Source organism: Haemaphysalis longicornis, unplaced genomic scaffold, assembly GCF_048455015.1.
Source record: "Haemaphysalis longicornis isolate Haplotype H1 unplaced genomic scaffold, Haemaphysalis longicornis Haplotype H1 scaffold_6, whole genome shotgun sequence".
NCBI classification, from domain to species: domain Eukaryota; kingdom Metazoa; phylum Arthropoda; class Arachnida; order Ixodida; family Ixodidae; genus Haemaphysalis; species Haemaphysalis longicornis.
In genome coordinates, this window is record NW_027526407.1 from 56,049,694 (window position 1) to 56,060,209 (window position 10,516).

Below are 10,516 nucleotides of genomic sequence, written 5' to 3' on the forward strand. Positions count from 1 at the left end.
TCTACATAGTATATGATGCGTTGCTTGAGCAGTAGCTTTGGTGCAGCCTTTCCTGTATCAAATGTGCGGGCAATACGCGAAGATTTTTTTCTGTTTCTTTTCCGGTGGGCTGAAAGTGGGAGGGTTCTGATTATACGCAAGGGTGGGTTATACGCGCGGAAATATGGTATGTTCAACCTAGTCGATGCCTTACTAACACAAACAGAAGTTTGATCTTTCAGCATCCCTTTGAAAAAATATGGCTAAGCAATGCATGATAGGAATGCAGAACTGCAGTGAAGGATAGGATGTCAGGCACAATTAGGGTGTTTAGGCATCTTTAAACTAATGCAAGCAGTGGCATAGCTGCAGGATCGTAATCTCATACTTGTAAAAGTTGGCGGTGTTTAATACTCGTGCCACGCGCACGAAAACTGGCATTAAGTGCTTAATTAAGGCCTTATGAAATCGAATGACAATATTTGGGCGAGGTGTGCTACATGCCGAGACGCAAAGGTGCTAAATGGGTTACGCATGATGGTGATATCACTAAAAAGAGAAATGCCCTCATATTCCCGAAGTTTTAAAGTAAAAAAAAAACCGCTTAGAAGGGTTCAAAATGTTCTTTGTGAACGAAAACGTTATGACAAACAGTGTTTGCTAAAAAATGATGGGAGCCATTTCTAAAAGTGGCTTCAGCAGCAGCCATCTCCTCCCAGCGGTAGCCAAATCTGAAAAGTTTGAAATGATGTAACATGACGTTCTGCATTTTGCCGCTGCTTTTGTGAACCTCGTCCACAGAACCTTGCCGCCAAGAGGGCTCAAAAATTGTCTTATTTAGAAGTTCAGCTACGTTTCCGCGCCAGCACTCTGGTGGTGAGTTTTGTTTCGTTTCATTTGCTTCCCATCGTGTTTGCGAGTAGGCAGATTAAGGCGTTCCTAAAGGCGAATGAGTTGTGGGGAACTCTTAAACCAAAAAATGACACAAGAGCGAGTGGCATTAGATTTGTGTGTGTTGCAGCGAATTAATGGCATTAATACATAACGCCTTAAGCACATATTGTCTTTTTTTGTGTACGTGTTGCACGGATATAAAACCACTTGTAACATGAAAAGATGCAAAAGGATAGAGAATATGATAGTGACCCTCATGCAAAACAATGATGCCGATTTATTGGACGCAGTGAATGTCTGACAAGTTGCTCACGGCTGCTTCGAGAATTCAAAACATATATTATGGGGACAAGTAGCCGAAGGCATTGCAGACACGAAATAGAAAACTGTTAGTAATGCAGCGATGAAAACATTTATTTACACATTTCGGTTGGTGACGGTTCTGAACGTACAGCCTTTGTTTGATTCTATTAATTAAAAAATTGGGATGAAAGATTGTGTGGGAGGGGGGTGCAGATGAAAGCAGGACTATTTACTGATTCTTCATTGAGGTCACAGGGTACGCAGGTGATGAGGCACGCCGTAGTGGAGGGCTCCGGATTAATTTTGACCACCTGAGGATCTTTAACGGGCGCCGATATCTCGTACACAGGGGCGTTTTTTCTTTCGGCCTCCATCAGAAAAGCGGCCTCCGCGGCCGGGAATCGAACCCGCGACCTCGTGCTCAGCAGCGGAACGCCTTACCCACTGAGCCACCGCGGCGGGTAGACGAAAAGAAGAGGGCACAAATACAGTGCTGACTAAGAATGGGCCTTTATTGCTTATGCCTGTGGTTTTTATGCACGCATAGGCAAGAAACAACGAAAAGGAAAAACGAGGAAACACTAAATTTGCAGATGAACATCTGAGAGGGCGTGAGCATGCCATCCTAATAACGACGTTTTCTTTCCGCATTATTTTGTTTACGGGGAAAGAAGTGCAATCAATACAATAAACAAACCCTTTTAAAAACAGCAAGAGCTGTTTGAAAACGAAACATTGATTAACAAGGGCAGGTACTCTGCTCCAAAAATTGACACTCCTTGTCTGAGAGGGAATTAGCAGGGGTGCTTGCGCATTGGTCGCCTAAATTTATTTCCGTGGCCTGTATGATTTGTCCCATAATTTGTCTTGCGTGCTCCCCTATCGCAGTGCTCTGGGTCAGGAGCGGCATGCATTTGCTGACGCAGTCGCGACAATACTATGTGAGGTGAGCACTAAACTTTTTTGAAACGATATAGTGGTGCTCCCTCAGTATGTCATTCAGGCATCAGCCAGTTTGGCCCACGTAATGCTTGTTGCACAAAAGAGGCAGGAAATAAACATCTTTTTCGGCGCAGGCAACGAACTTGTTCTGGTGCGTTGTAGTAGACTTGTTAGGCGTTTTTATATCGGAGTTTACTTTTTAGCACATTGAGGACAGTTTCAGGGGTGCTGAAAACACCACCTCAACCTTTCCGCCACTTCCTACTGTTTTCAGGCCATGGGAAACTCTGTTCAGCCATGCCCCCCCTGCGATGGTTCCATGCATGCATGGTGCCATGGTGCGATGGGGCCATGCATGCATGGTGCTTTGGTGTCATGATGGTGCCATGCCTTTTTTTTGGGGAGGTAGACTCAGGCTTGTAGTACTTCTTTTTTTGTTCTTTCAACATCAACACAGCAACAGCTGCCAGAACAAACTGTGTATGTGTGCTTTCACGAGTTACGTGTGAGCTGACGTGTAAGGTAATACCAAATCGTGTGAGAAACCTTAGAGGCCACGGAAATAAAAAAGTTAGGCGACCAATGTGTAAGCACGATATTTATTGTCCTCTCAGAGAAGGAGCATCGATTCTTGGCGCAGAGTACCCGACCTTGTTTATCAATGTTTGGTTTCCAAACAGCTCTTGCGGTTTTTAAAAGGGTTTGTATGTTGTATTGATTGCCCTTCTTGCCCTGTAAGACGATTAACGTGGAAAGAAAATGTCGTCATTATCATGTGACGCGCACGCCCTCTCAAGTGTTAACGGGCGAATTTAGTGTTGCCTTTTCTTTTTCCTTTTTGTTTTTTGCCTATGCATGTATAAACCACTGGCATAAGCAATAAAAATCAGTTTTTCGTCAGCGCTGTGTTTTTGCCCTCTTTTTATCTAATGTTGCCTGCACTGTTACTATGTACCAAATCGCTTAATCGTTCGTTTTAGAAACAAATAAAACGTCTTCAGAGTCCCATTACTTTTCAAGCATTTGTGTTTTGAGGCAAACCAGGGCAGAAAGTTTAAAAAAGAAACGAGGGAGGGGGTGGACGTTAGGGAAAGTTTATCATTGCGCACTTCGTGGTATATTTAATGACTTTAACTACACGCACAATGGCGTGTTCATGCCTGCATGCAGATGCTCGCTAGGCACACATCTGGTTTTGCCGTGCCCAAATAACTGTTGTGGCAACCGTTTGTTTTGTAGGCCTGTTGCGTCTTCGGTGTCCATCGCCTGTTGCAGGTACCCTGGAAATGAGCTGGATCAAACTGGTGCCGAGAAGCTTGTCAGTTGGGCTACCCGCACCTCGCTGATACTTATTTACTCGAATCTAGGCAATGACTTAAAAAAAAGTCTTAAAAAAAGTTGGGGGTCGGCTTAGACTTGAGGATGCGGCTTTCCTGTCACCACTAGACACTCAACGCCATTTCGAAGCCACAGGCTTGCAGTTTGCAGGCTTGTGGGCTCCATTTTGCTTGTTCGAATGTTGTGAAGCCAGCTCTATGCATCCCGTGCTTGCTTGCTTACACCGCCACAGGACCTCGAGAAGTAGAATTGCTTAGGTTTGGGCGAGTTGCTTCATATCGACTTGAAAACTTCAGATTAACCGAAAACCACACGACGTAGGAAGGAAACACGGACACAATGTCGGGCACCTAGATAAGTGGCCGTGTTCGCAGCACAGCGGTGCCCACAAGGGGGCGCCACTGCACCACGGCTTTCAAGCAGTAGGTAGCTTTGGAAGTCGAGAGAATTTCAAACCTCCAGCCACAGTGTGAGCTCGGCGTAGATAAGAAGCACATGCACCAGCGGCGGACACAGTGGAACAAGCTTTTCAACTGCACTGCCAAGCAAATGTCCTTCACAAGATCCAAGAGTGGTCGACACCATGAGGTGAAGAAAGATGTCGCTGACTTTTTCCGGAACCAAAGAAAGCGTTGAATGCCTATGACAACAGAGATAATTCAGGCGAAGGCAAGGGAGATCACAAACTTTGAGGCGTCGCATGGACTCAGTTCAAGGGCGGCTGTGGCAGGATCAGTCTTTTTATGAAGCGGTGCAGGTTTATACTGAGGCGATGGACATCTGTGTGCAAAAACCAACCCCCTGACTTCGAAAAAAGCTAGTAACATCCCAGCGCTTTGTTATCAAGAGCAACTGGAAAGAAGTATAGACTGGGCGATCAGACCCCAGTGTATGCCTGTGGCCTACACTGTGAATGAGAAGAGCGCAAGACAAGTGAAAGTCAAAACTGCAGGCTACGAGGTGCATTACCCCATCGTGATGTGGTGCATGGCCGAAGGGCGGAAGTAGCTGCCCTAAATCATTTTTAGTGGACGGCTCTTCCACCTGGAAAGCTGTTCCTAAAAATGTACCTTGAACTGAGTCCATGCGACACCTCGGATGTTTTAATCTCCCTTCCCTTCACCTGTATTATCTTCATCGTCACAGGCATTGCAACTTCTCTTGCTGCCGTGCATAGTCGGCGACATCCATCTCCACCCTGTGGTGCCGACCTTTCTTAGGTCTTGTGAAGCCCATTTGCTTTGCAGGGCAGTTGAAAAGTTCGGTCCACTGCGTCTTATATCGGCATTCTCCTCATGCATGCTGAGGTCACGCTGCGCTTGGAGGTTTGAAGTTCCCTTTGCCTTTAAAACTACCTGCTGCTTAAAACCCCAGTGTAGTGTCACCGCTTAATGGGTGCCATCGTGCTGTGAACACAGGTGTTTCTCGAGGTCACTCGGCAATGTGCGCAACCAAGCACGGAACATTAACTGCTGTGTCCACAACGTTTTAATAAGCGAAATGAAGCCCTTAACCTGTACGCTGCAAGCCTGTGGCTGTAAGACGGCGTTGAATGTCAAAGAAATACAGGAAAGTCGCATTCTTGAATCTAAGACCGCCCCCGAATTTCATAAAAAACGTTTGAAAAAACAGTTCCGCCTGACAATCGAGTGAATACGGTAATATTTGTCCACAGTATACCACATTAGTGTAAGAAAAATTATTTGGCAGTGTCATTTCAGTCTGCTAGTATGCAATTCATAAGAAGTTTTTAGGTGCGTTTAGTTTTGTGCCTCTCTGCGTATTTAACCCCTTGGGGTCTGGTAATTTTACCCACTTTCGAGCTAGTTCAGTCCACAACCATTTTGCCAGTTTATGGTGCTGCGAAAAAACACTCGCAGCACAACACCATATCCACCGAGCCAGCGTGGCGGGCCATGTTTTCAGCTGTAGTGTATAGATTCTGTGTAATGTAGCAACGGGTAGAGCCTTTCCAGAGTGAGCAGTATAATTGTTTACGGGGGCATGTGGTGGAGCATACTTTCGAAATAACATATGCCTCAGGAACGCTTCTTATTCACATTGTATTGAGTGCAAAGGACCAGTGTACAAAGTCAACAGTGAAGATTTTTCGGAGAATAGAAGGTTGCTTTCTAGTATGGGACATGGAGCTATTATAAAGCAGGCGAGCCAGCTTCATTACTTTATTACCCTGAGAAAAGTGTATTGCTGACGTTGAAAGTCGTTTCCTTCAACTGATTGTTTGTTAAGTGGCCATGGACACACAGTGGTCCTCTCAACGTATTTTCAATGGTCTCGCAACCAAGTGTACTGGTGACAGATTCGACAAAAATATCACCACGTTTTCATGAATGCTCACGAAATTGAAATCCCGCAGCTGATAAGTCACTGCAGAATCGTCGCCAACATTTCAGCTGGTGGAGCTGCGTGGATAAGTCATGACAGTGAATGCTGTTATTCTGCTAGAGAGTTATCCCACTCCTGCTCCTGTTCCTCGAGGCTGTAAATTATTTAGGCGGCAAAGGACCATGCAATGTGCCGTTCAATAACTAGTGGGCTGACAGGCACCCATAGGAGTGAACAATCGTAACACAGAAAATTTGTGTCTTTACTCTTTCAGGGTAAGCTTGCAAGTTAGGTTTCTTTATTTGGAGGCAGGCGTACATAACATTCTGTGATGAAATTTCAAGCTGAGGTTGCTACAGAGACTGATCTTGAATGAGCCACTGCTATACCACAATGACGACTAAAAAACTTTTAGTGCCGTAAAGAAGCAAATGTCATACAGTGAAAGCTTGTTAGTCCAAAATTGGTAATTTAAAATTAGTTAATCCCAATTCATGTCCATGTCCCAATTCGACACTGTATTTCAGTAGGGGAAAACTACCGATAATTCGAATGGGACGGTATTCACAACAGTCAGTTCCAACTTGCAGCCCCTGGCTTACACTGCTCGTTGGATATATAAACAATGGCCCATAGTGAATACAATGCATTGCAAAACCAAACAACAATTTACTAGACACTCAATAAAATGTACGAGAAGCACAAGCAGGTGTGCACATAGTGCAAAGTTCACTTGCCTGGCTGAGCCAGCACTCTGGTGCAGGCCGTACGATGTTTTGACTTCCACAGCAGGCGCTGCCATTGTTCGGCTCAAGCTGTTGCACGTTTTTGTAGTGCCTGATCCTTTAGCCTGCAATCAGCTACAGTTGCAGCATAAGCCGAAAAAAGGTGAACTCTCATTCCTAGCGCCCGCCTGCGAATTTCAACAGCACTTAACTTGAACTAGTTTTTGGTCCCCTTCAGGTTCAAATTAACCAGCGTCTATTGTATTTCCTAATCATCAACATCAACACCACCCTGGTGTTGTCCACTGCAGGAAAAATGCCTTTCCGCAAAACTTCCAGCCCCAAATTTACACTTACTTTATTGCAACACTGTTGCATTCTAGATTTAGCCTCCTAAACTTTATATCAAACCTGGTCTATAATCTTTGGTTACTACAACAAATTGTTGCAGTATTGTAGGTTGCTTTAACCAAGGTTTCTGGCTTGTGTTTTATTTGCGCTACTCTTAAAATTTTGAGCAGGTCTTTACGTAAACTCTTTTTGGATCTGACTGAATTTTCTGTTTTCGTTGCTTTTTTAGATATAAAGTACCCCTCGCAGCCTGCCTGCAGTTGTCTAATGATGCTGTTGGCGTAGATGCATATGGCCAGCTTTCTTTCTTAGCGTCCTTACTGTTTACAGGGCTGTGGTGGTTTTTTCATAATGTGAAATACCCGAGGATGACCCAAAGTTTTCAGATAATTTTAGCATGCTTCAGGACTTGGAATTACCGAGCCATGTGAGAAGACCATAGATCTTTGCAGTTTTTGTCACATCAGTCGTGCAGTTGCTTTTTATGGCTATAAAATGATTCAACATAATTTAAATCTCAATACTAATGCTAGTTACGCTTTGTTTTTATTTATTACCTTATATGCCTTTGTGTGAAGCTACATTTTTTTAGTTTGTATGTGGTCATTACCCAAAAATAAATTTGTTTTAAGAATGTCCCAACCATTTGTCATTCTTGCATGATAATTTCTACCTTTCATAAGGTATGAAAGTACGAGGATAGCAATCAAGAATGTATTTATTTTTTTCTTTAAAACCGCATCTATGCTGTGGGTCAGGCACAGGTCGATTGTTGCTGAGTATTTTTTGTATAAATTACACAAGAATTTGCGGGTGTAGTTCGGTGTATCTGCATAGTACGTTTATTATCACAGTTGTGTGAAATTTACGTAGTTGTGTGCAATTTGCATAGCTGTGAGAAATTTACACGCATTTATGTGTCTCGTGCATTTTCTACTTTTTGCCTTGTATACAGGGCACTCTCCCAGTCAAGGTGAGTGACGGCATTTTATTGTGCCCCCAGCAACCAGAACTGTTGTAGTTGTTAATGTTTGAATAAAGATTTGATTTAACCGAAAAAAAAGAAGACAAGCCAACAAGTTCACTCCAAGCTTTCAAAAAATGACCATTGTACTTCGAAATACCATCCCAAAAGTTAACCTTTCATTAAAACTCGTTAATGGTGGTTAACACACTGCTTTATTTCAGTAAAGGCTCCAAAACGTTTTGTGAGCACGAAAAGAAAAATACTTCGCATGACCCAATTCCCATTTGAGGGGCAAAAACCGCACTTTGGACTTGTAAAAGCCTCTTAAGAAAGCATTAAAGTGCTTCCACAAGCTCCCTGAACCTCGGTAAAACGCCATCAAAAGAATAAAATGCTGCCCTGAAACCCTCATAAAACATCCTCCAAGTTAAGGCCCGTTCACACTTGCGACAAAGCGACGCGACAAAGCGACGAAAGCGAAAGCGATCGCTTGCCTTGCTGTTCACACTTACACGCGACGTCGAGTTATTCTTTGTCTTGTTATTGTCTCGCGCTCGGAGCGAGACCTCACGGGAGTTTCGGTTTCGACTCGCGGAAGTTAACGAATTTGGCAATAGCACACGGCACTTTTGCGCCGGTTGCGCCGGTTGCGCGCGCATTCTGCCGTTGTCTGCACCGAGACGCCACGATTTGCACTCGGTGGCTATCTGTTCCTTCTTCTGCCCACCCACGAGCGTGCGAAAATTAATTTGGGGGAAGAAGAAGAAATAGTTCCAATTCTGCTGTCTACGTGCATGCTACAGTTGTGTGAAGCAACGCGTGAACCACCGAGAAAAAAGCGCCGCTACTGGGTTCGCCCCTGCATGCAAGAGCGCGATAGGTTGGGCCAAGCAAACAACCTTTTGCCGCTCCTTCGTTCCCGTGACGTGGAGTGGTACCGAGATTAAGTTTCTTATCACAAATTGCATTTTTGACTTACTTGGTATGCAGCGAACTCTGGTTGTATGGTTTCATGTCCTCTACCTAGCTACCTGCGGATGGCGCCGCGTACCTTTGATACGCTGCCGGAGCTTCTGACGCCCCGAATAACGAAGCAGGACATGCGGATGCGCAAAGCTATACCCGCAGATCACCGTTTGGCACGAGATATCAGGCAGCGTCTATGGTGTAGAAATAGCATTTGCAGAACTGCATTGGTTGAAGCGCCGATAACACTGTAATTGGGGCAATGCTTGCTACATTGCAGTACCTTTGCTATGTATATGAAATTGTAGTACATTTGCCACACTAGGTGCAAGAGGAGGAATTGTGGTCATATCTACAAAAGCTGCCATGAAGTTTATTGTGATGCTGTGAAATGATTTTTTTGCAGGTTTCTGGCTGCGGGAGACACTTTGCGCTCATCATCTTGCAACTTTTTGACGGGGAGGTCGACATCATGTGAAATGATAGGCCTTTGGGACATCGTCGGCCCATTTTACGCGGTGTTTCCATCGTCACCAGTGGAGTGTAAAAAGTAATTCAGTAACTGTATTTGTGTTACGCATCACCATAACTTTTTGTGAATTTTTGTAAATATTCCGCGTAGTTATTGAAAGATAACACCACATTGTGCATAACTGTGTTATTCAGGTGGCTGAAGACTTTGAAGAGATGTGGAATATGACGCACTGCATCGGCGCCATGGATGGGAAACATAGAGTGTGTGGACAACTCAGGCAGCCTGTACCCCAATTTCAAAAAGCAGTTCAGCAAGTCATTGCTTGCTATTTGCGATGGAAGCTACAGGTGCACTTTCTCAATATCCGGCAATTACAATGCTTTGCTTGCATGATTGTTGTGCAAACAGTTCTAAAGTAAAATAATGCTTCATGGATCATCATAATGAACATTTTCAGTATTGAAAAATACCACGTTTGATATCTTATCAATACCAGACTTATTCAGCTCTTGTTTAGCTCCTGCTGCGTTGAGCTAAGTAATTATAAAAGCACACGTGCAACTTATACTGCCACAAAGCCGACCTAAAAGAGTCAAGCCTGCCTTATGAAACTAACCCTTACGGTAAGTTTGGTTGTGCATGGGCTTAAGCGTACACTTTTCGAGCTCAAAAATTGACTAAAAGGAAGTGTGGCTGCATTAGTTCTGAAGTCCTAAAAAACATTGATGGCATCCTCAAAAAGCAGGTGCAGGTAGTTCAGAAATAAACAAGCATGTTAACCAATAGCAGGAGTTCTAAACCATGAGGAGAAGTACTTAAGCCATTTTTTGGACAAACAATTTTTTCTACTACCTTTATCTACAGTTTTATGCACCAGGTTCCTATACGTTGAGTTTGGCCACCATGGCAGCAGGTCGGACGGTGGCATTTTTGGCCGCAGCGAATTCCACAAATCCCTTTAAAGAGGAGCTCAAGACTCCCAGTGGACGCTCCCTTTGGAGGAATTGGAGACACCCCGTACTTCTTTGTGGGGGATGAGGCCTTCCCCCTCAAAACTTACTTCATGAGGCCATACTCAAGGAACAGTAAGTTATCACGTCCATAATTGTCCATACTTGGGGACAAGTGAAGAACGGCAATAGCTCAAATAGCGTATCACCCTGCTGAAGCGACGTACCCAAGGTTAAAGCGTGCACGCGTTTTGCAATACATTCATAGCACAACACTGTC